Genomic DNA, 25,059 nt, shown 5'->3' with positions numbered 1-25,059 from the left:
AAAACCTATTACGCATAGGCTTATTTGTAGGCATTCTAAATAAACCCTATCTATAATAAAACACTACACTTACTGGATCCTAGTGGAACACTAAAACCTCAAAAATAAAAAATATAGGATAATGCTAGTAAAGTAATAAATTGTAGTCTTCAATTCATCTTTATTTTTTGCCTTTTTGCCCCTATCATTTCTCTCTAGCTAAGAAAAGAACTCTTGTCCGGAGAGTTGTAATGGCTCTATTGTATACAAAGTTCAACAGTAGGCTTTATGGGCTGGAGCGGAAACAACAACTGCGACTTTGGTAGTGCTCATTATGCCAAAGATCTTGTGTGGCATAAGGATACATGCTGAGCTGGCGAACTTCATTGGGCTTGGTTTTGAATGGTTGTAGTGTGGGCTGGGTTAATGGGTTAAAGAGTTTTTGGGATTAGTCAGTCAGTTGTAATGAGATTTTGGTTTGGGCTGTTTAACGATTGATCTAATTAGTTGGATGCTACTCAAAAGATCTAATTGGTTGGATAGAATTTGGATAATACTGTCTTAGGTTGGTTCTTGGGTTAGGTTTTAAAGTGATATGGGTTTATGGGTCAAAACAGGGTTGGGTAATGGCAGTACAAGCTTTGCACATCGTTGTCTTCATGTAGATTTATTGACGAATAAGCCTTAGAATGATAACGATGGAATAGATAGAAGCTGCAACAATTGATGACAACGTGGCAACAATATCATAGTAGCATGATGGAAGCTATGTTACTATGATATCAAAGACTTGTTGGGAACTCGAAGGCATTGTGGAAAAGTTGCAGGCAATGATGTGTACAATGAAAGATTTAGGTGATGTTTTCAGACCTAAAGGTTGAATGAGATGGTAGTGCCTTTTGGGGTAAACCAAAGGTTATCTGTAATGGAAGCTATGTTACTATGACATCGAAGACTTGTTGGGAACTCGAAGGCATTGTGGAAAAGATGCAGGCAATGATGTGGACAATGAAAGATTTAGGTGATGTTGCCAGACCTGAAGGTTGAATGAGATGGTAGTGCCTTTGGGGTAAACGAGAGGTTATTTGTAACAATGACACAACACTTGTGAGATGATGTACCAGTTTGGGAGTTTAACGTTGTAAGGTAATAGATTGATTTAGTTCTTATTCCAAAATTGGTATTTTTTTTGGTTTCTGGTGGATTTTTTAGTGAGTTGGCTAAATTGATTGGGTTAGAATAAGTTGGAAAGGTATTAGGCTGGGCTAGTTTAGTTCTTAGTGGGTTGGGTGATTGGCTATAATGAGTTTTTGTGGGTTTATGTGGGTTCTTTTATTTTTTTTTGAGAAACAAAATTTCATTTCTTTTTCATCGAAACAACGAAAATGCTTTTGTGGAATATCGAATTTCGATGTTTCCACTGAAACAAGCTGAAATGTACTAAAACACAACGACACATACTGAAACAACGAGCTGTTTCGATACCTATTAAGGTTATTTAACAATGGTCATTTCTATTTGCTTCTTTTTGTTAAAAAAATAAAAAAATAAAAATAAAAATAAAAAAGTGGAAAAGGAAAAAAAATTAAATTTATTAGAGAATATGAGAAACTATATCTAAAAATAAGAAAATGAGAGATAGTGAGGACAAGATAAAACCTGTATGATTAAGTCACTTGTTCTTTTTCTTTGTTACTCCCAGCGCAGAGTTTTTTTTCATCCCTACTATTCCTTAATTTTTATTTAAAAAAAAAAAATTGTAAATCTCTATCCTAATTAAGCGTTTAACAAATTTTGTTTTTAATGAGCTTCTAAGGCTTTAACATAAGAAAATCAAAGTAGAAAGTAGGTAATTGATTGGGGAAATGTTGTAGTTTGCATTAGAACTGACTTATACATCAGTTGGGTGCAAATTGAAAGGACATAGAAAAAAGAATATGAAGAGTTAATTGTTCTTTAACCTTTCCAAATCAACACGGCTTTGTTTTTTTGTAGAAGGATGAAGCTGATTTTTATGGAAGTCAAGGGGTGTGTTTCTTTGAAGGAGGAGTTGCGGTTAGATTGGAAAAGTGATCCGATAGAAGGCACAAAGAACCATATGTAAATTAGTCATATGGAGGTTGGGCTGTTTGTTTGCGAATTACCATTCAAGTTATAGAACGAAGACATTTTTGAACAGATCGACATAAACTATGGAGGGCTAGTTGAGATCGATTACTTGGCTTTCGAGAATTTGTTGACAAGTAGATTGAAGGTACAAGGTTTCGATTGTTGTTTCCTTCCAACTGCGATGGAGTTTAAGGTAGCTGATGAAGTCATCAAAGTTCGTTTGAGGGTAGTTTTAAAATCAATTAAACCTAGAGCAGGCAATCGACAATGGAGTTTCGGGTGAGGAAGTGCAGTAAGCTCAAGCATCAACAATTGGGTCGTTGGGGACAGATGGTAGACAAAGCTAACACGTGTGGCATTGGAGTAGACAAAGGGTGGTACAATGAGGTTTACTTTCTCAAGGAACATGAGGAAGTGGAAAGGGTGGGAAACAATCAAAAAGGGAAGGTTAGTGTCGAGGGATGCAAACGATAGGTGCATGACAAAATAGGTAGTGTCTTTTTGATTCTTGCCCAAATTGTAGTCGAGAAGGAAGGATTTAAATGGGAATGGGCATATACCTTAGTTACCCATAGAGACTGGACCCACTATGATTGTCAACAATGTCCTATGTTTAATAAGGAATACAATATGAGTGATAATTCAAATGTAAAGTTTCTAGGAATCATGGGATTGAGGAAAGCACTATTCAGGGGAAAAAAGTGGATGAGACTTAGAAGTGGATGAGACTTAGAGGTGGTTGAGTGAGATGATGAAGTTTGTGTCTTTCTCTTTAGACGAGGATGTCACATTTTAAACATTTGCTTCAAACATTGGGATTATCTTTGGTTATAGCTGGGGGGAGGTAAGGATTTGAAAAAGGGGTGGTAATAGCAGAAAAGGTTACAAGGAGTTAAAAAATTTAGCGAGCAACATTAATTATGAAGGACGTCACAAGGAGGTTACAAGTAATGTTAGTTCTCAACAAAAGATTTTAAGTTGGAATGTTATAGATATGTGGTCTCGTAAAAAGAATGGGGTAATAAATGACTTTGAAAGTTTATCAGCCAAATATAGTTATTTTTCGAGAGTCTAAAATTGAGAGTTGTGACAAGCATTTCATTAAAAGTATTTGGGAATCTAGGTTTAGAAAATAGGCTCTCTTGCTAGCTTGTGGGATGTCAAGGTGAATTTTGATTATTTGGGATGAGTGAGTGGTCACTTATTGTGAAATTCTTGTAGGGGAATTCTCATTTTTTGTTAGGTTCAAAAATGGTGATAATAATGCGTGGTGGTTGACCAAAGTCTATGGCCCAAATAGGCCTAGTGGAAGGAAGGATTGGTGGGAGGAGGTGGTACGTTTAAATTGGCTTTTTCATCCCAATTGGAGTGTGGGGGGTGATTTTAATGTGGTCAAATGTGTCAGAAAGACTCAATTAGACTTCAACAAATAGGAGCATGAGGGACTTTGACTCTTTAATAAGAGATTGTGATTTGATTGACCCCTCTTTGTGTAATGCTATATTCACTTGGGTCTAATCTTCAAAAAATTTGATATGTAGTAGGTTGGATAGGTTCTTAGTTGCTTCGGGATGGGAGGAATTATTTCCTAGTTCAAGGTAGGAGGGTCTTTCAAGAATCGTTTTAGATCATTGTCTGGCGATCATGGAGAGTTGTCCATTAATATGGGGTCCATCACCTTTTAGGTTTGAAAATATGTGCTAGGAACACCATTCTTTTAAGAAAGATTTTGGGGTGTGATGGAATAGTTGTGGATGTCATTCATGGGAGGGTTTTAGGTTTGTGAAAAAACTAAAGAAGATCAAGGAAAACTTGAAGATGTGGAATAGAGGTTTTTGGAGATTTGAAAGGAACAAAGAATTAGATTATTAGGAATATTGAGGAGTTGGATAACCATTGAGGCTAGGGAGGATTTGGTGGGGAATTTGAGATCCAAATGGGCTGATTTAAAAGTGAATTTGGAAGATTTAATTTTATGGAGCATATTTTTTTGGGCCCAAAAGGCAAAATTAAAATGGGTTAAGGAGGGTGATGTTAACTCAAGGCTCTTTCATAGAATGACTAATGGAAAGATGAAAAAGACATTCATCAAAATATTGGAGGTTGATCAAGGAGTGTATGTGGATAGGGAGGATCGACTTGTTAGTGAGATTTTAAATTTTTACTCAAGTTTTACTCTGATGGGGGAGTCGAGAAGCTAGGAATTGATGGAATTGATTGGATGTCGATTGATGAATATAGAGCAAGTTGGTTGCTGAGACCATTTGGTGAAATTGAGATTAGAGAGGTAGTCTTTGATTGTGATAGAGATGTAGCTCCAAGCCCAGATGGGTTCTCTATGGCGATCTTCCTAGATTGTTGGGCAATAGTGAAAAAGGATCTAGTGAGTGATTTTGTAAAATATTATGAGAAGGGAGTAGTTAACTTGTGCACAAATGCTTCTTTTATCTGTCTAATCCTAAAAAAGGAAAACTCAGTGAAGGTAATTCTAGACCCATCGATTTGGTTACACCCCTTTATAATTTTGGGGAAATTTCTATCACAAAGATTGGGAACCATTTTGGGGAGACTGTATCTCTAGTGTAGGGTGTTTTTGTTAAGGGCCGACATATTTTGGATATTGTTTTGGTGTCAAATGAAGCGTGGAAGAATATAGAGCTTTGAAAAAGGAGGGCCTTATTTTTGAAAAAGCATATATGGTTGGTCATATTGCTTGGAGGTTTTTGGATTTTGTGATGCAAATAAAGGGTTTGGGGGTAAGATGGAGGAAATGGATTATGGGTTGTTTGTCCACTTGTAATATGTCGGTCATTGTTAATCGAGAAGCTGGGAACACTTTTAAGGCATCTAGAGGATTAAGGTAGGGAGACCCACTTTCTCCTTTCCTTTTTATTCTGGTGGCGGTTGTGCTGGGGAGGATTGTAGATAGAGCTAGGGGCTTTGTTTAGTTGATGGTTTTGTTATTGGGAGGATGAAATTTGTGTGTCTCACCTTACATTATGTGGATGACATTTTTTTTTTTTTTTTTTTTGCAAGGGAGGAAAGTATGGTAGCTAATTTTTTAGGGATTGTGAGAAGTTTTGAAATTATGCTCGGTCGTAGGTTAATTTGAACAAGAGCGGTGTGGTTGGTATTAATTTGCAACAGGACAAAATGCAGAGGTTGTGGGAGGATGTTTGGTTGGGTGAATCTTCCTTTAACAAGGTTGTTTTACACTTGTATATTGTGGTTCGTTCTCAATAAATTTTCCATTGCGTCTTTGGCTTGCTCCAATTTAGCTCCAATTATTTGGAATTTCAATTTCATCAGGAATGTTAATGATCAGGAGGCTCTTGAGTTGGCATCTTTGTTGTCTTTGCTTGATAATTTTTCATTGTCTCCAAATGTTTGTGATAGGTAGGTTTGGCTTAAATACTCTTTCGATATCTTTTCATGCAAGTCTTTTTTTTGATTCAATCATTGAGAAACCCAGGCTTTGTTTGGTAGAGCTTTTGAAGTTTCCTCTTAGTTTGAGTGTGTTGTTTGGTTACAGCTTTAGAAAATTAATTTCACACTCACTTTTCAAAACACTTTTCAAAACACCCACTTTCAATATCATGTCACATCACTCAATTAAAACTCTTTTCAAAACTCATAACCAAGCAAATTTTCTACACTCAAATCATAATTCCAAAACTCACAAACTCAAAATACAACTCTATTCTCAAATCATAATTGTAAAACTCTACCAAACGCGACCCCAATGTTTCTACTTTTTGGTTGCACAAGAGGATTTGGAAAGCGGTGCTGTCTCCTGAAGTGAAGATTTTTATGTGGTCGTTGGCTCATGGAAGCTGTAAACAATGATGCATTATTGATTGATTGTATGTTGTATATTACAAATGGTGAGGGGCTCCTTATATAGGAGATGTAGTGGAGTAGGTGGTAGTAGGTGGTAGTGGTAGGTGTGTAGTAGGTGGTAGTAGGTGGTGGTAGGTGTAGTAAGTGGAGTAGGTGATGGTAGGTTTTAACAGCCCCCCGCAAACTCAAGGGAGATAGGAACTAACCAACTTGAGTTTGGAGAGAGTAACAAAACAAGAAAATAATCTGAAAAATAAAAAATGGATAGGAGACACTGTATGGTCGTGTCAGACCGTTGTAGAAGACTGTATGGTTATGGCAGACCGATGTAGAAGACACTGGCTCGTGTTAGACCGATGTAGAAGACAGTTTATGGGGTCATGTCGGACCGTTGTAGCAGACAATGTTGTGACAGGACAGTTTACAGAGTCTTGTCGGACCCATGAAGGAGCTAACCGGAATCAATGTCGGGACAGTTTACAGAGTCTTGTCGGACCCATGAAGGAGCTAACCGGAATCAATGTCGGGACAGTTTACAGAGTCTTGTCGGACCCTTGTAGAAACTAACCGGAATCAATGTCGGGACAGTTTACAGAGTCTTGTCGGACCCATAAAAAGTCGCACCCTCAAAAGGTGTGCCCAATCTTTCAAAAGGCGTGCCATGAAAAGGCGTGCCCAATTCATAAAAAGGCGTGCCATCAAAAGGCGAGCCCAAGTCATAAAAAGATGTGCCGGACATGATGGCGAGGCGCGTCACCACATTGGCTTGCGCGCCCGTTTTGTCGTCTGGCGTCAAGTGGCGCGCGATGCGCGTGTCTGCCTTGGCTATTTAACCAAGACGGATGCTGAGGCTGAGGCAGAGGCTAAGACAAAAAACTGGCTAAAAACCTCTGAGAAACTCTTCGTTGTCTTGAGGGAGATACTCTGTAACACTCGGTAACCAACCCTTCTCTGAAACACTCAGCAACCCATAACATGGCCTCTTCGTCCCGTAGTCTGCTCACTCTCTTTCCTGACCTCAACGAGTCCACAAGAGAGGTAACTGGTGCGGTTGCCCGTGAACCTCAACCAAGCGCCCCTGAGTTTGCTCCGCTGACCTTTCCTATGCGGTTTGTGAGCAAAGAATGGCAGCACAAACAGATATTGAGGCCAATCAGTATACTTTGAAGTCATGCGTGGAGACCATGACGGCGGTCACAAACTTGTCGCACCGGCTTCAGAGTAGGACAAATGAGGTGCAGCAGTTAAACGCCCAACTGGCTCTGCTCCAACGCATGTATAAGGATGCGCGGGCAGAGATAAGTGTGCTAAAGGCAGAAAATAAGGAGCTGAAGCGGAAGGCCACCGTGATGTTCCGATTTGAAGGGCCGCCCTATGCTGTAGTGGAGGAGCAGGGTGGAGTGAACGTGCTCGGTGGCGTGGGAAACACGGAGACAACACCGGCAAGGGCCGCCCAGGACGGAGGCAAGAAGAAAAGACCGGCGGAACAGGCGAAGAAGTGAGGTTGGTGGGTGGCCGTCTGCAGAAAACAAATCTTTGGGTGTTGTGTGTTTTTTTTTTTTTTTTTTTTTGTTTATTTTTTTGTTTTTGTTTTTTTTTTTTTTGTGTGTAAAATTGTGATCGTGGTTGATCCCTGAGATGAATAAAATATGGTTTGGTGTGCAAAGCGATATGGTATGAATGGAATTTGAAAAAGATGAAAAATAATGTGAAAGAAAAAGAAAGAAAGAAATAAGAAGTTGTTTTGGTGGGAGAGATGATGATGTTTGTTTTTTTTGTTTTTTTTTTTGAAAAGAAGAGATAAAAAAAATAATAAATAAATAAATAAAGAAACTGTCGAGAGAGTGAGTGAAAAAAAATGTGAAAGAGATTAAAAGTGGTTTTGAAATCAAACAGAGGAGATTGGGAAATAAAGAAAGTGGTTCACGTGATTGTTTTTTTTTTTTTTTTGAAATGAAAAAGGGAAGATAAAATAAAATAAATAAAGGTAAAGTGAGGTGCAAAAGGTGAAGGAAAGGTGTTGGGGGCGGTGGTGTAATGTTCAAAAAGAAAAGATAAAAAATAAAATAACGATTTAAAAAACCAGTGATAGTGTGTGAATCTGTGAGTTAATATTACATATTATAATATATTATAATGGTATGGTGGGAACAAGCACGAGGTGACAGCGGGGAGACCACATAGGTGAGAATAAAAACAACATATATATATATATATATATATAAAAAGAAAATAAGAAGAAAGGTGGGTGGTGGAAACAATTATGGTGGGGGGACAAAAAGAGAGAGAGAGAAAACCGGTTTCCGATGCCATCACTGCAAAGGAACACTCAAGCTTGGCAATTACAATTCCTTCGAGGGAGTTCTGTACTGCAGACCACACTTTGATCAGCTCTTCAAAAGGACTGGAAAGAGCGTGAGTGGGTGGTGTAGAGAGAGAGAAACCGTGTCTCCCCCCTTCTCCAATGGGTGTGTGTGTATGAATCACATATATGCCTCTGTGGGAGTTCTGTGGAAGCCGAGGATTGTGAAGCGAAGTGTGTGGCCTCCTCTGCAGATCTCGGCGAAGGTGGGGAAGAAGTGCCAGAACGACGGGCCGTCCATGACGGCGTGATTGACGGTGCATCCGACGAAGATTCCGTCGCCGAGCTCCGTCACCTGCACAGCGGCCAAGGGGAAGAACTCTTTGAAGCAATGGGGAACATCAACAGGGCTTAAAAGGTGGTCGATGAAGATGTGTGTGTATGCCGAGAGGGAGAGGTGATGGGTGTGTGTGTGAGCTGCTGGGTTTGTGTAGCTTGGCTGGTTAGAGCTTTGGTCTTATGAGCCGAGGGGCGCGGGTTCGAGCCTTACGGGTTTGTGTTAGAGAGAGAAGAGAGAATGGTGTCTATGTGTGGCTGGTCTGTGTTGGGTTTGTCCGGCGGGCGGCCAAGGCGAGATTGCCACCCGCCGGTGGAACGAAAATATTAGGTTCTTAACCTAGCTCTGATACCATGTAAACAATGATGTATTATTGATTGATTGTATGTTGTATATTACAAATGGTGAGGGGCTCCTTATATAGGAGATGTAGTGGAGTAGGTGGTAGTAGGTGGTAGTGGTAGGTGTGTAGTAGGTGGTAGGAGGTGGTGGTAGGTGTAGTAAGTGGAGTAGGTGATGGTAGGTTTTAACAGAAGCATTATGACCAACGATATGTTTCAAAGGAGGAGACTGAATCATTTCCTTTATCCTCAATGGTGCATCATGTGTAGGGGATTTGGTGGATCATTTATTCTTGCATTGCCTCCTGGCTTTGAATTTATGGCATCAACTATTTTGTTTGATTGAAAACACATTGGGTGGCTGTTGGTGCATGTGCAAATTTGCTCTTAATTGATTTATGAGGTTTTGGTGGCAATTAGAAATAAAACAAATAGTGGCATTGTGTTGTCTTTGTGATCTTTTGGATAGTTTGGTTGAAAAGGAATGCAAAGATCTTTGAGGATAGGATTGAATATTTGGATATACGCCTCTCCTCCGTTTAAACGGGTTCCGCATTTTTTTTTTTTTGATTTTCAAAGATTGGAAAGCTGTTTGTGAATCTTGATTTCTTTTCTTTGTGGTGTTTCAGTGTGGTTTTTCATGTTGTGTTTGAGGACATCTTGTCCTCTCTTTTTTTTTTTTGAACACCATCTTGTCCTCTCCTTGTACCCCTTTTTTCATTATTAATAATTTTTTTATTTTAATTAATTAATTAATTAATTAATTAATTAATTTGTTTTTTGTAGCTGATAAAAAAAAAGTGTAATGATTTAATTATTGATAATGTATTAACATTTATATAGGTTTTTGTTTTTGATATTAAACATTTTCAAATTCTTTTATCATTTCCCTTATGGTTTCGAAATATTTTGAGAGATTTTTGAAACGTTTCCGTAATATTTCTGAAATGTTTCTAAAACATTTTCATTTCCAAGCTACCCGAAACAACATACCGAAATGAAATTTTTGATCCTTGTTATGTTTAGGCTTTGGCAGGGGCAGTTGGATTGAGTTGGGTTATTGCTTCATTATATTCTTGGATTGGAAATCTTTATTTGTAAGACAAAATGGCTGGATCAATATAATAAAGGTAGGACTTGGGTCAGTGTGGGTATTTATTGTCGTCTGGACTGTTCGGTTGGGCTAGGCTTGTTTTGCGTTAAATATTCTTGGCTCTGGGTTGGACTTGTGTCTAATCAAGGGTTTTTATACTCTTTTCGTTGCACAATGTTTTCCTCATGTAGTAAATAGCAACACATAAAGGCACTATATAGCTATGATGAAACCTCAAGTGAATACAGAACACAACACTGACAATGTTGAGCAGTAACACGGCCACAGACAAGGGATCTGGCTTTTGATGGTGGCATCGGCATGAGGGAAGCATCGCCCACAGTGATGTAATAGACGATGTGGCTTTGGTGGAAGAAGTAATGACTCAACAAGGGATGTTGACAATCATTGCTATTTCCAGCAACAAGTCATGGAATTATCTGTCGCAAACAGTTCGAAGTTAATGTTGTGGATTGCAGCAGTTCAGACAACCCAACAATTCTGAACTGAGAGACAGCAAAATAAATCAAAGTTAATGCCGTGGATTGCATCAGTTCAGGCTACCCCGCAATTCTAAATTGAAAGACAGTGGCAGTGAGGCACGAAGGTGTTGGTTGTGATTGACAATGGATGGTCCGGTGATTTGAGGCAGTGAAGTGACAAGGACAATGACGAAAAGTAGTGTCAATGCAATCCAAAATAGTAATTGGTCCCCAAACTTCAATATATGCGATGGGTAATGACAGTGTGATGATGTTGATTTTCAGTCCTTGTTTTGTGCTTTTAAATGCTTACTATAACTGCTTACTGTAACATCCCATGAGAAATTAAGGTTAAGTAAGTGAAATCCATGTTTAAGGATGTCTATCTGTCTAACAAGAAAAGTATCTATTAAATCTAGAATGGTTGAATCAGAAATTGGAAGCCTTAACGGCTTAATTATCTAAAATTGATTATATATCTGTGATTAGCATAATTTTTACGTAATATTAAGCATGTTTACGAAATTTCAATTTCGGAATGATTAAACGATGGAATTTTGTCTTATATGCCTTTATATATATATCAAAGTCCAAGTTCTCTTAAGCTTGATCAAAAACAATTTGACATATCTCTTGGAGAGGAAAAAAACGAAAGAAGAGGAAAAACAAAAAAAGGAGAACAAGGGCAAGGTTCAACAAGGAAGGGAATTGAGATTAAATTAGGAGATCCTTGCCATTTTTAAAGCTTAAGGTATGTTAAATTTAGTGTATATGGGAATTCTCCTTTTAATTGTGAAGAATGATTTGTTTATGATTTATGTTTGATGATTTAGGGTTGTAATGGAGAATTGTTCATAATTTATGTTTGATTGAAGAGGATACTCATCAATTGGTTGCTTTGACATGAAATTTATACCTCAATCTTTGTTTCTCATGTCAAACCCATGAAACTATATTTAAGTAAGGTATGATGTTTTGATAAACATGAGGAACTTGAATTAAGATAGAATTTAGACGGTTTGTAACTGGAATAAGCTTCTATTCATGTGTATTTTATGATGCTCAAGTTCTAGTACATGCTATGGTGCAATTTATACTTCAATCCTTGGTTTTTATGCCATAATGTGTTATGTTTTATGAACAAAAGGAAGTTAACTTAAAGGATGAAATTTGGAAGAATAGTGAGTTGATCAAGCTTTTAATCATGTTAACTTTTGATATTTCAATGATAAATTTTGTTATAGTGAAGTTGGGTTCAAGTATTGCCTTAATTTCATCTTGGGTTGCATGAGAAATGAAGTGATGATGCTTAAAATTGAGTTGAAACCGAGCTGCCCCAAAACAGGGCCATGGCCGCTCGAGCGGAGGCCTTGGGCGCTCGAGCGGAGAAAGAAGAAAAACCTGGAAATGCCTACTGTCTACGGCCGCTCGAGCAGAGGGGGATGACCGCACGTGCGGTGCTTGGCCGCTCGAGCGGAGGGTCCGGCCGCACGTGCGGCCCGGGCTGGAAAAGTGGTTCGCTTAGTTTTGCGTGCTTGACTCACTGGTATTTTTAGAATATTTTCTGATGATTTTAAGAGGGTTGTAAATTCGTGAAAAGTGTAATGATTCAGGAAATGATTTAAGAAAGAAAAGAGAACTAATGTGCAAGTTTTGCGTGTGTGCAGGACACACTCCGGGAGGAAGTAACACGTCATCACAACACTGTGAGTAATAGTACGGAAATGTATATTTTATCTACCATTGGTAATTATTGTCACTAACACTCTGTTCCTCGTAAGTGTTACACGCATAGTTATGACGATTGGAAATCAATGTGAATGTTGAAGGATTGGCACATATCGGTATGACTTTGCAATCATTCTATTCTGTCAATAACGAACATGTCACCTATGAAACCTAGATCGTTCAGATCCTATGGCATGTATGCAAAGGTTTAATGTTACGATGTGACCGCATTAGAATGTAAATTGGTCTATCCTTATTAAATGTAATGGAATGACATATATGCCTCTATTAATGGTACATTCGCCTTTGATCCTCATTAATGTTATCCATTGCTATTTATGAAGTCCAACCCGTTAATAGCTGCTATTAGCACTCTGTTGAATGTAACGTAACTATGTTAACTCATGTGAATAATTAGAAGGAACTATGTGCTTCTTTATGAACTATTAGGCCAGAGGCCATTATGTATTTCTGGTATGGAGCAAAGTGCTGTACGGAACTAAGTGTTACACTTTGGTGGGAGCCACCTCTAGAATTCGTACGAGCCACCTCTTGAGTCCATACATATGTAACTGGGCTTAAAGCCGATGTGAAAGTTATGAGGCCTATGGCCATTCTGTGAAAGTTATGAGGCCTATGGCCGTTATGTGAAAGTTATGAGACCTATGGCCATTTTGTCTGATCTGTTAGCATGAAACAAAGTGCTGTACGGAGCTAAGTGCTACACTTTGGTGGGAGCCACCTCTAGAATCCGTGCAAGCCACCTCTTGAGTTCATGCGTACATGAAAGGGCTATATGCCATTCTGGGCTTAATGTCGTTCTGTTTAAGGCCTAATTTGTGAAATTATGAATATTTGTGATATTGTGAACCTATGAAGCTGAGGGCCAATTTGTGATATTGTGAACTTATGAGGCCGAGGGCCAATTTGTGAACTTGTGAACCTATTAGGCCAAGGGCCAATTTGTGAAATCTTTGGAAATAAAGCCACTTTGTTTTAAAGGCCGGATCCAAAGCCGTTGTGACATTAGTACAGAATCAGATTAACTACCTCCCTTTTATATTATATACGCTCTGATTTGCATTATTATTCAAGTTGAACATTGAATTATTCAAGTACTATTATTCACTGAGGTTATCTCACTCTGTATTTCGTCTGATTCCGTAGGTCCTGCGTTTGGAGGTCAGCCACAACTCTTAATGCTCGTCTCCCTTTGTTAGCCCCTGTGTATCCAAGCATTTGGGTGAAGCTTACTTGTTTTGTGAAGTTTTAGCTTACATTCTGATTGTCCATAATATGTTGTAAATTCTAATGTTTTTGTTATATGCCCAAACACGGGCGGGGTTGTATATGTGTGTGTAACTATTATTATCTGTCTGTTTGTGATCCTGGCATGATAGTGGTCGCTCAATGGATGTAGCTCTTTTCTTGCATGTTATTATATAAAAATTTATGCTTCCATTTAGGCCCCATATGTCATATATAACAGGTTAAGTGTCCGTTTCTGTAGTGGTCATGCCCAAACTTCTAGGGGCGGGTTTGAGGTGTGACAGTTTCAGACATAGCAGCAATCACCCTAGGCTTTCACATCAATCATAAGTCAAAATGATAATTATTAATTGTTTTCCAAGTCAGCTAAACCATTACATAAAAGATTAATTTATAAGCATGCCTAACTAATCCTAAACAAACTCGACTTCCTAGATAGATAAAATTCTTAGATAAATAGCTTGTAGATAAATAGAACTTTTATTCTTATCCTTATCCGATGCATTCTCCATCACATGAGTTGGACAATAAAGAGGCAATAGAACTTTTTTTCTTAAATTTTATGGACATAGCTATAGAAGTCACCCATGGGTCAGTATATCGGTCATTTGATCATTTTGAGTCTCTGAATTTGTTTGAATTGGGTTAGATAGGCTTTTTAGAACTCGATGCCTCAAGCTTTAAATTTTGGAATCTTAATCTTTTGTTTGAATTGGGAGTTCTTTTAAGTCTGTATATAAGAGGTTGTGTCCTGGTGTGATGCAAGTGATATCCACCTTCAGCCTTGTGGCTCGGGTTCTAGTCATGGGAAAAATATGGGGGGAAGGTGTGCATTGGCCTCTGTGTTCATGGGTAGGTGTGTTAGCTTGTGCATGTTTTAATCATATTTTGTGCAGTTTGTTTAATTGATTGGAGTTTCTTCTATAAGTGTTACTGTTTCTTTCTCCTTATCCCTTTGCCCCCCATGCACTGGGAAAAAAATAAAAAAGAGAGAGGAAGAAGAAAGAATTGTACCTGAAACAAAAAAAAAAAAAAAAGAATTATTATTTGTAGCAAATTTCTGTTTGACTATCATCTTATTGGATGTTGTGTGTCCTTATCTGATTATTGAAAGAAACTAACTGATTGTATCTGACCCAGATCTGAGCTTGGTTTAGAACCTGGTGATGACCCAACTTTGCTGTATCATGTTGAACAAGTTGTCAAATGCAGAGTTACAAGTTCTGTTCCTGCTTCACGGCGCATCAACCTTAGTTTTGTTATGACACCTGCAAGGTAATCTTTGACATCATTAGTTGAAGTGTTTATTATTATAGTTGGGTGCAAATTTTTCGCAAAATACCTAGCTTTATAATAAAACCATAACATAATTGAGCAGTCAGAATATTTTTTCATAATTTGATTCAATAGTTAATGCATGTTTGACATATAATGACACACAACTCACAAAGGATCAGGATCTTTTAACATAATCTGTGAAACCTTGAAAAGTAACTGAAAAAAAAAGGAAAAAGAAAGAAGATATGATTTGTTTAGAATGATGAAACATATTTTTCATAGGAAAAGTGGTTGAAAATTTATGTCAGAAACAGTGCCTAGGTGTTGTAACTTGTGTGAAGGTTGTTTAAATAAGAAAAAAAAGAAAGAGATAAAGAGGGTGGAGAGTGAACAAGAAGGGTATGGGAGACCAACGCCATGGCTTCTGCACAACTCATTCATATTTTTCAGTCCTACCCTAGAATGGAAGGACATGATTTGCATTTTTGTAACTGGATACCTACGTGTGTAGTTAGTTGGCAGCAGAAACTGTATTTACTTGGTCAATAATTCAATGGCTACTATCTTTTGGTAAGGTAACTTGGTTGCATGAGTGTGAACTAATATTTATATTACTTACCAATCACCCACCCGTTTTTTTCCTCATGGAAAACTTGTTAGAAGAGGAAATGTGCCTACTATTCATACATGTAATATGCATCCAATTTTATCGGAACCTGTACATTTTAAAAGAATTATGGACTGAAAATAACATTGCTTCATACGTGGACAATTATCTTCTCAAACATTGTTTAGTGAGCCGCCTTCCTTAGAAAGCTCTTTTATGCTTTGAACAGTAACACTCTGTTTGGATTGTGAGGTGAGTTGAGAAAAGAAATGATTATGGTTTCTCACCATCTACATTTCATGGACTCGGGTACGAGTGTTGGGTGCGGGTATATATTTAGAGGTCGGACTCAACAAACCTCTAAATGAGGGATACGCGGGTACGGCTAAAAAGTACCCAAAAATTAGACACGGGTATGTGGATACGGTTAAACATGGCTTTGCAAAAAAATATTTTGTATTTTTCTAATTAAATTTTATGTATTTTTTTGGTAACATGGCGGTTCTATTATAATTTCTTCCCAAACCAAAAGTACCACACCTAATAATTTCTCTTTATAATATTTTTAATTTATCTGTATATGTTATCTTTAATTGACATCTATATATATTATAAATAAAACATTATAACAAAATAAGAAATAACAAATTATGTTGAAAGAAATAAAAAATAAAAATTAGATGATTTGTTTGACTAACGAAATGGCCTTGGATAGAGTTGAGTGGAAAAGAAGGATTCATGTAGCCGATCCCATTTGATGGGACTTAAGGTTTGGTTATGATTTATTTTATAGATTTTTTATTATTATTATTATATATATATATAATTTTATTAGTTTTTTTTTTTCATAAAAATAAATGATCTATTTTATTCATTATTATCTATTAAATAGATGATTTTATTAGGGTTTTTTTTTTATTTATTTTATTTATTATCTGAGAGAGAGAGAGAGAGAGAAGAAAAGGAGACGGGACTCGTTGAAGACGAAGGGGAAGTTGAAGAGGAGATCGACAGAGAGAAGAAGAGATCAATGTCTTCACCCTTTTGAAGTTGGTGACCAGGTTGTCTCCTTGCTCTCTCTTCTTTCTCTTTTGCAATTAGGGCTCTTTCGTATCTGTTTGTAAATAGCCGTGTCCCGGTCGTATTTGTTAGAATAGTATATGATTATTTGGGTTATTATTTTGTAATTATTTTATGCCTTAGGGCTTCCTTGTAATTATTAATCTTCATTAATATAAATAGGGAATGATATCCTAATCATTCCCTAATCTGATATTCTCTAAAATTAACATGGTATCAGAGCTAACCGTAAAACCTAAATTCCTCTAAGCATACAGTACCCACCGGAGCCACCATCCCACTTCCGGAGCCAACCAAGCCGAATCACATTCGAATCATCGTCATTATTGGTTTCGTTGGCTTCGTTCGTGTCAAGCCTGAGGGGTTTCGGTTCACCTAGGGTTCGGAACTCACCTGGTGTGATGAACGTGGACCACTGAATCACCCTCGGCTCATTGTTGTCGTCTGTGCTATCTTCGTCGACCACTGGATGACTCAGCGGACAGCTCCTCAGTCTTCGTTGGCTTCAGCCGACTGCCTTGCCCCTTCCGCTACCCTACCTCGCTTCTCTCAACTGCTCAACTCTTCCTCTGCTTTGCTTCTCTTGTTGTCTTCCTCTCTCTGTCTGTCTCGTTTCTCTGTCTCTCACTCTTGAGTTGTTTGTTTGCTCCGTGTTTATATAACCTAGGTATATAACCCAGCACTATTTGTTTTATTTTTCTAAAAAAAAAAAAAAAAGAAAAAGAAAAAGAAAATAGTAAGAGTTGTTAATTCTTTACTGTCATAGTGGTTGTTTGTTTTTCCTTCTACCACCACCACCACCTTCCAGGTTTGTGATTGACACTAGTTTTGTTGTGGGTTCGGTACTTCTCAGACACCCAGGAGTGAGAGTTTCCCTATACCTACTACTATGACTGATAACCCCAACCCTAGTCTTAAAATCACCACCTCTTTATTTAATGGTCAGAACTATCTCGCGTGGTCGTAGAGTTTGACTATGTTTTTGAAGAGCAGGGGGAAGATGGGGTATGTGGATGGCAGGATACAGGCACCCAGTACAACTGACCCGGGTTATGACTAATGGGAGATTACCAACTCTTTGATTATGGGTTGGCTTATTCATTCGATGGTACCAGACATTGGCGAGGGCTACTTGTGTATAGAGACTGTCCAAGATGTTTGGGATGCTGTGGCTACCACCTATTCCCGCAAAGGGAATTTCTCCCAGGCATTTGAGTTACGTCGCTCTATTGAGAGCTCTATTCAGGGGGAGCAGACGGTTCTTCAGTACTTCACCTTCCTCCCCAACGGCTGGAAACGTCTTGATCACCTGCAGGACTATAAGCCTGTTTGCACTGCTGATTCTGTCGGGTACAGGAAGTTTATTGCACAGGAAAAGGGTCTTCTAGTTTCTGGCCGGTCTCAATGTGGAGTATGATTCGGTTCGGAGTCGGGTTCTGAGTATGGATACTCTTCCTTCACTTCAAGAGGCATTTGCCTATGTCCAGAATGAGGAGTCGCCGGTCTGCTATGATGTCCCCTGTCTCTACTGACTGCTTAGCATTACTGTCTACCTCTCGAGATGGCCTTAGCCCGACTCCCATTCCTTCGTCTGCCGCTAAGGAGTTTGTATTCTGTGATTACTGTAAGAAGCTGTGGCATACTCGTGAGATGTGTTAGAAGCTTCATGGGACTCCATCCGGGTGTCGAGGTGATCGGTCTGGTTCTAGAGGAGGTCGGTCAGGCCAGTCTAGCGGACGTGGCTCCTATCCCCGAGCTCATCAGTCTAGTGTCGTTGATACACTTTATTCTAATTCTGCTTCCGTTGGCCAGGCTTCTGATGATCTCTCTGGCATGACTACTCATGAGCTTGAGAATGTTCTGCATCAATTGCTAGATCGCCGGTCTTTTGCTGCTCTCAGTACATCTTCCTCGTCATTTGCCCGCTCAGGTAACTTAGTCTCTTCTCCTTGTGTTTTCCTGTCTCATAAGTTTTTGCCTTGGATTATTGATTCTGGTGCTTCAGATCATATGTCTGGCTCCTCTGATCTCTTCTCTGCCTATAAGCCCTCTTCAGGTCAGGACAAAGTTAGGATTGCAGATGGTGCTGTTTCTTTTATTTCTGGGAAAGGTTTAGTCCATGTCACTCCTACTTTATCTCTCTCTTCTGTTCTTCATGTTCTCAATTTTTCTGTTAACCTGCTATCCTTGAGTCGTATTACAAAGGATTTGAATTGTAGTGTGACATTTTTTCCCGATAATTGTCTTCTTCAGGATCTTGTCATGAGGAGGACGATTGACAGTGGTAGTGCAGAAAATGGTCTTTACTTCCTGGATCAACCGGACAAGCTTGCTCATTCTTCCACCATGCGTCCTACTACCACCGATGATATATGGCTGTGGCATTGGCGTCTTGGGCATCATTCTTTTTCTTTACTTAAGCATTTATTTCTATCTATTTTTTCAAACAATAATGTGTTTGAATTTCTTTTGTGAGTCTTGTCAGCTTGGCAAGCAACACAGAGCTTCTTTTGCTCCCAGTTTTAATAATAGTTTAGTTCCTTTCTCATTAATACATTCTGATGTTTGGGATCCATCTCGTGTTGTGTCTATGAAAGGTCATCGTTGGTTTGTTATATTTATTGATGATTTTTCTCGTACTACTTGGGTGTATCTCATGAAAGACAAGAGTGAGGTTTTCTCTGTGTTCCACAATTTTCATAGGATGATTTGTACTCAGTTTGGGGCCACTGTCAAAATATTCCATTCTGATAATGGGGGTGAATACATAGATTTTGGGTTAGGGCAATATTTTTCTACTCATGGCATTATCCATCAGACCTCTTGCACCTATATCCCTTAACAAAATGGGGTGGCGGAATGCAAGAATTGCAATCTTCTTGACATGGCTCGGTGCATGTGTTTTTCTATGAGTATGCCTCGGTCCTACTGGGGCGACGCCGTTCTCACCGTTGCCCATCTTATTAATCATCTCCCTACTCACATCTTGTAAAAACAAGCTCCTCTTCAAGTCCTCCTAGGTTCCCAGTCCTTGTTTTCTATTCCTCATAAAATATTTGGTTGTGTCTGTTTTGTCCATAATCACTCTCCTACTCGTGGTAAGTTGGACCCTCGCTCCCTCAAATGTGTTTTCCTTGGGTACTCTCCTACTCAAAAAGGATATAAGTGTTACCACCCTCCTTCTCGTAACCGGTTTGTGTCCATGGATGTCACATTCTTTGAGTCCCAGTCCTATTTCTTGTCCTCTCCGGTGTCACAGTCCTCCCTTCAGGGGGAGCTTTGGTGTGAAGTGATTCCTATGGTGGAACCAGTTGTTCTTACACCACCATGTCATACTGGGACTGCAGAACCCAATGTCACCAAGGATAGGGAATGACAAGTTTTTGTCAGGGACAAAGACGGACAGAAAGTTAACTGCATACAAGAGACCACTTCTGCTCTTCCACTGTCATCTCCTGTTTCTGATGAGAGTCCAGGTAACTTTGAATCTCTCGAGTCCATTGATCTTGATGTTCCGATTGCCAAGAGAAAGGGTGTGAGGTCTTGTACTCAACATCCTATCTCAAATTTTGTGTCCTACTCTCATTTGTCGTCCTCATATAAAGCGTTTGTGTCCAATATTTCATCTGTTAGCATTCCTAACCATTTTCAGGATGCTCTTGCTAGTAGCTACCTCTGAGTGGAAACTTGCCATGATTGAGGAAATGAAAACATTTAGGAAGAATGGTACTTGGGAATTGACTGAGTTATCTAAGGGCAAACGACCGGTGGGATTCAAATGGGTGTATACTGTGAAACACAAAGCGGATGGTTCTATTGAGCGTTACAAGGCTAGACTTGTGGCAAAAAGGTTTACTCAAACGTATGGCATTGACTATTAGGAGACCTTTGCATCCATGGCTAAGATGAATTCAGTCAGAGTGCTTCTCTCTTTAGCAGCTAATCTAGATTGGCCACTTCATTAGTTTGATGTAAAGAATGTCTTTATCCATGGTGACCTCGAAGAAGAGGTATATATGGACATTCCTCCTGGTTTTGAGGATCTCGAAAGTCATTATATGGACTCAAGCAGTCTCCGAGAGCTTGGTTTGAGAGATTCACTCAAGCTATGCTTAAATATGGCTTCAAACAGAGTCAGGCAGATCACACCTTATTTGTGAAACATTCCTCACTTGGTAAGACTACAACCCTCATTGTTTATGTAGATGACATAGTTCTTACGGGTGATGATAGTGAGGAAATTCCTCTGTTGAAAAAATATTTAGCCCGTGAGTTTGAGATCAAAGACTTGGGGAGCTTGAAGTATTTTTTGGAAATTGAAGTTGCTCGCTCCAAGGATGAGATATTTATCTCACAGAGGAAGTATGTGCTTGATTTGTTGAAGGAAACTGGGATGCTTGGCTGCAAGGCCTGTGACACTTCACTAGAACCCAATCAGAAATTAGGGGATGATGAAGGAGGAGCAACTGTTGACAGGGGGAGCTATCGGCGATTAGTGGGTAAACTCATTTACTTATCTCACTCTCGTCCTAATATTGCTGTTGCTGTCAGTGTGGTTAGCCAGTTTATGCATGCTCCTCATCAGATTCACTTCGAGGCTGTCATGCGAATTTTCAGGTACTTGAAGTCTACCCCTGGTAAGGGTCTTTATTTTTCAAGGTATGATCATCTTCGTGTAGAAGCCTATACAGATGCTGACTGGGCTGGATCAGTGACTGATAGGAGATCGACTTCAGGGTATTGCACCTTTGTTGGAGGCAACCTAGTTACTTGGAGGAGTAAGAAACAAAATGTGGTTGCCAGGTCGAGTGCAGAAGCTGAGTTTAGAGCTATGGCACAAGGGGTGTGTGAGCTCTTATGGATCAGGTTATTGTTGAGTGATCTAGGTATTGATCAGACAGACTCCATGCGGTTATACTGTGATAATAAGGCCGGTATCAACATTGCATACAATCCGGTTCAACATGACAGGACAAAACATGTTGAGATTGATCACCACTTCATTAAGGAGAAACTCACTAACTAGTGGCGCAATATGTACTCCCTTTGTGCAGCCTGGTGAACAACTTGCTGACATCCTCACCAAGGGAGTTGGGAGTAAGCCATTTCATGACATCTTACGCAAGTAGGGCATGAGAGATATCTTCACACCAGCTTGAGGGGGGGGAGTGTTAGAATAATATATGATTATTTGGGTTATTATTTTGTAATTATTTTATGCCTTAGGGCTTCCTTGTAATTATTAATCTTCATTAATATAAATAGGGAATGATTAGGATATCATTCCCTAATATGGTATTCTCTAAAATTAACAGTATTCAGCACCCGTACCCATGTTGTGTCATGTCAACACGGGTACCTCTCAAAAAACAAAGAGTCCGTGTAACGTAGCTCACCATTATATTTGGATGAATAAAAGAGAAGATAATGTGGTTTCTCACCTCTCTTGTTTGGATAGAGTAAATAAGAAAAAAGAAAGGAAAGTGTTGTGTTTCATTTCACTAAAATAACCGTCCATATTAATAAGCTATGTTTTTTCATAAGGGTAATTTTGGTATCTTAGAAAAGTTTCATTAAATCAATTCCTTTCTCACCAAATCTCACCGCTTTTGGTGAGAAACAAAACATAGGTTTGGTGAGAATCTTTTTCTCACCATCTCTCATCATTTCTCACCTACTTAACCATCCACACAAGTAAAGGGGTTTCCTATTCTCACTATTTCTTTTCTTTTCTCACCAAATCCCTCATTCCAAATGGAACGTAATAGTATGTAACTGTGTAATAATATTGGTTGTATATTTAAAATGGATCTACAAGATTTGCTAAAATCTTGTGTTTACTTTCTAACATGATAAGTGACCAAAAAGCATGTGACTTGTTAAATATGGTTACTTTGTAACCAGGGGTCAAATTTGTTTCAACGTGTCAGTTTGGAAATGGAAATGTTTGGGAAATTTGAGGGAAATCGTAAACATTTTTGGAAAAGCACAATAATGTTTGATGGAAAAACTAAAAGCTATCCAAATGCATATGTAGCCTAACGATTAAAACGTAGTTGAGGTCTACTCATCCATTCTTATTAAACTTGGTAGTAAATGTTAATATAAACAAAAAAAATTCAATTAAAGTCAAATAAATCCACAAGTCTTTAACGTTAGCATTTATAATTCTAAATGTACATTAAATCCCTTCCAAACAAGGTTTACATGTTAGTCTGATTTGGGAGTTCCAGCATTTTAAGGAGGCATGTCATTAATGCATTCAATTTAAAATCAAACAACATGGTTTCCCAAATAGCCATTATATTCCCACTCTTAAATCTATTCCTAGTCACTTATAAGAGATAATTTTGGAAAATTGTAAAATCTTATGCTTTGAGTTTTCAAAGAGGAGACATTGCGGGACATTCCAAATGGGAAATAAGGATGAACAATGTGGGATGAAGGTAGCAATAAATGAATGCCAAAGGGGTTCTAAGGTGTAAGGAGGCCTTTAGCGATAAGATTAGAAGTTTCTTTCTAACAAGTTAAAAAACAATGTTTCAACAATGATCAATAAATATTGATAGATGATCTATGAAGCATCGACAATTGAAAATAAGTGTTGTAGTCGTGTTAGACACGGGGACATGGCGGGGACACGCATTGGACACGTTACGAGGTGTGCCCCTTTATTTAATTGATTTCTTTTTAGGGGACACACTGGGGACACAGCAAGGACACTCTGGGGCAGTGTTTTAAAATACATGCCTAAGCGCGCACTTAGGCGCAAAGTGCACTGAGGTGCCTTAGACAACTTGAGGCAAGGTGCTATAGGAATGGCGGATTTGAGGTCCGTGACTTAGGATTTGGCGTGAGGTGCCTGCCTCATTCATTTTTTTGCTCCATCCTTATTCTTTGTGTGTGTGTGCCATAGGGAATCATAACCCCTTTAATTTATTTTATTTTATTTAATTTTATTTATGATAAATAAACTAAATTTATCGAGCGAGCATCAAGATGATGCAAAAGAATACAAAAAGAGCCTCGGCATGGGGTGAAAACCTAAAAACACCTAAACAATAACATCATCCAAAAAATCAAAAAAGAACAAACAAATCCGAACCTGTCCTCCTTTCCAACCAACAAATAATAAACGACTCTAGCCAGGACACACAATGATGAACCTCTTGAAACGTTCGTCGATTCCGTTCCAACCAAACCAACCACATCAAACTTAGTGGCAGCAACAACCAAACCTACCGCCGCCGCCGACAAACATAAACATGTACTTTGAGCCCCAATTTTTATATTAAAAAACCCTTAGGGATTGAGAAAAAGCTCTTGGATTGCAATATGGATATATGACTTTGGCATTCCTTTCAATGTAGTGAATTAGGACAACGTTGGGCCAATGATTGAAGCTATCAGGCAATTTGGTCCCGGTTTAAAATCAAAACCACTAAGGTACTATATGTTGCAAGTTTCTTATCTAAAAAAGAAGTGAATCACGTCAATAAATTAATGAAGGAAGATAGGTAGTATTGGATAAAGTAAGGTTGAATATTATTTTTGAGAAATTTTCGGAACGTTGAATGTTATTTTTATGATTTTTAGAATATTGAAAGTTCTATGTTTTTTGAAATTTTAGAAATAGTTGCTTATGTTGAAAACTTTGCCTATATTAAAATTTTACTCATAGTCTACGACTTGTGCCTCACTTTGATGAGGCACGTGCCTCGCCTTGCACCTCACACCTAGAGCTTTTTAAAACACTGCTCTGGGGACATGCCGGGGACATGCGAAGTAGTTTTTTTTCTCGCTTGCTTTAGTGCTTTTGATGTATGTTGGATGTTGGATGTTGAATGTTTATTTCTTTTTGCTTAGATTTAAATACTTCATCTATCATCCATAAAAAAAGATACAAACGATAAGTGTTAATTTAAAAGTGATTTATTTATTTATTTTAATATTGAATTAGTATTAGTTTTTGTTAATTTTGATTGTTTCCGGATGTAATATTAATCTACATAGAAAATTAAAATATATGAAAAATATTTTATTGCCTTGTCCCGCAGTATCCGTGTCCCTATTTTTTTTAAAATGAGCATGTCTTGTGTCCACATCCTTATCTGTGTCTATGATTCTTTGCAAATGATAAATGAAATGGTTGGGTTGGGGAGTGGGGATTGTCTTTGTTAAGAGAAAAACTAAAAGTACTAGGGAAGAGGGGGAGAAGAAGATATCTGTGAATACAGTAGAAGACAATAAATAGCTCAAAAATGTCCTGTTTCTATTCTCTTTATCTCTCTATTTCTCTATTCTACTTTCTCATATTTCTTTTATCACATTTGACATGTTTTATTTGTTTCTAAACTTCTTGTTTCTTTTTCTTTACAAAATGGAAAAACACAAACAATTTTGGCTAGGGACTCCTAATGGGTCTCTAACAAATTGTTCCCGTGTATTTCGTAGTGTTTTGGTGAGTTTCAATGTGTTTTGGTGGAAACACTAGAATTTTGGTTTTCAACCAGTTTTGTGTTGGTTTCTTGGAAAACTGAAATGTTTCGGTCATTTTCATTGAAACAAAATGAAATCTTGTTCCTTGTTTGTTACATAAAATGTTGATACTCAT

The 25,059-nt window shown here is 38.3% G+C and overlaps 1 pseudogene across 1 annotated transcript in view; it reads left to right on the top strand.

The window, feature by feature from the left end:
* The window catches only part of LOC114283319 (rRNA biogenesis protein RRP5-like), an 85,532-nt pseudogene that overhangs the window by 30,189 nt on the left and 30,284 nt on the right, over nt 1-25,059 (top strand). Inside the window, exon 16 of the transcript XR_014332422.1 lies at nt 14,621-14,755. The product of XR_014332422.1 is annotated as an rRNA biogenesis protein RRP5-like (transcript). The remainder of the gene's footprint in view (nt 1-14,620; nt 14,756-25,059) is intronic.

This window comes from Camellia sinensis, chromosome 6 (assembly GCF_055761805.1).
Source record: "Camellia sinensis isolate YWXY chromosome 6, ASM5576180v1, whole genome shotgun sequence".
Lineage (NCBI taxonomy): Eukaryota > Viridiplantae > Streptophyta > Magnoliopsida > Ericales > Theaceae > Camellia > Camellia sinensis.
This window is presented reverse-complemented; position numbering and strand designations above follow the sequence as displayed.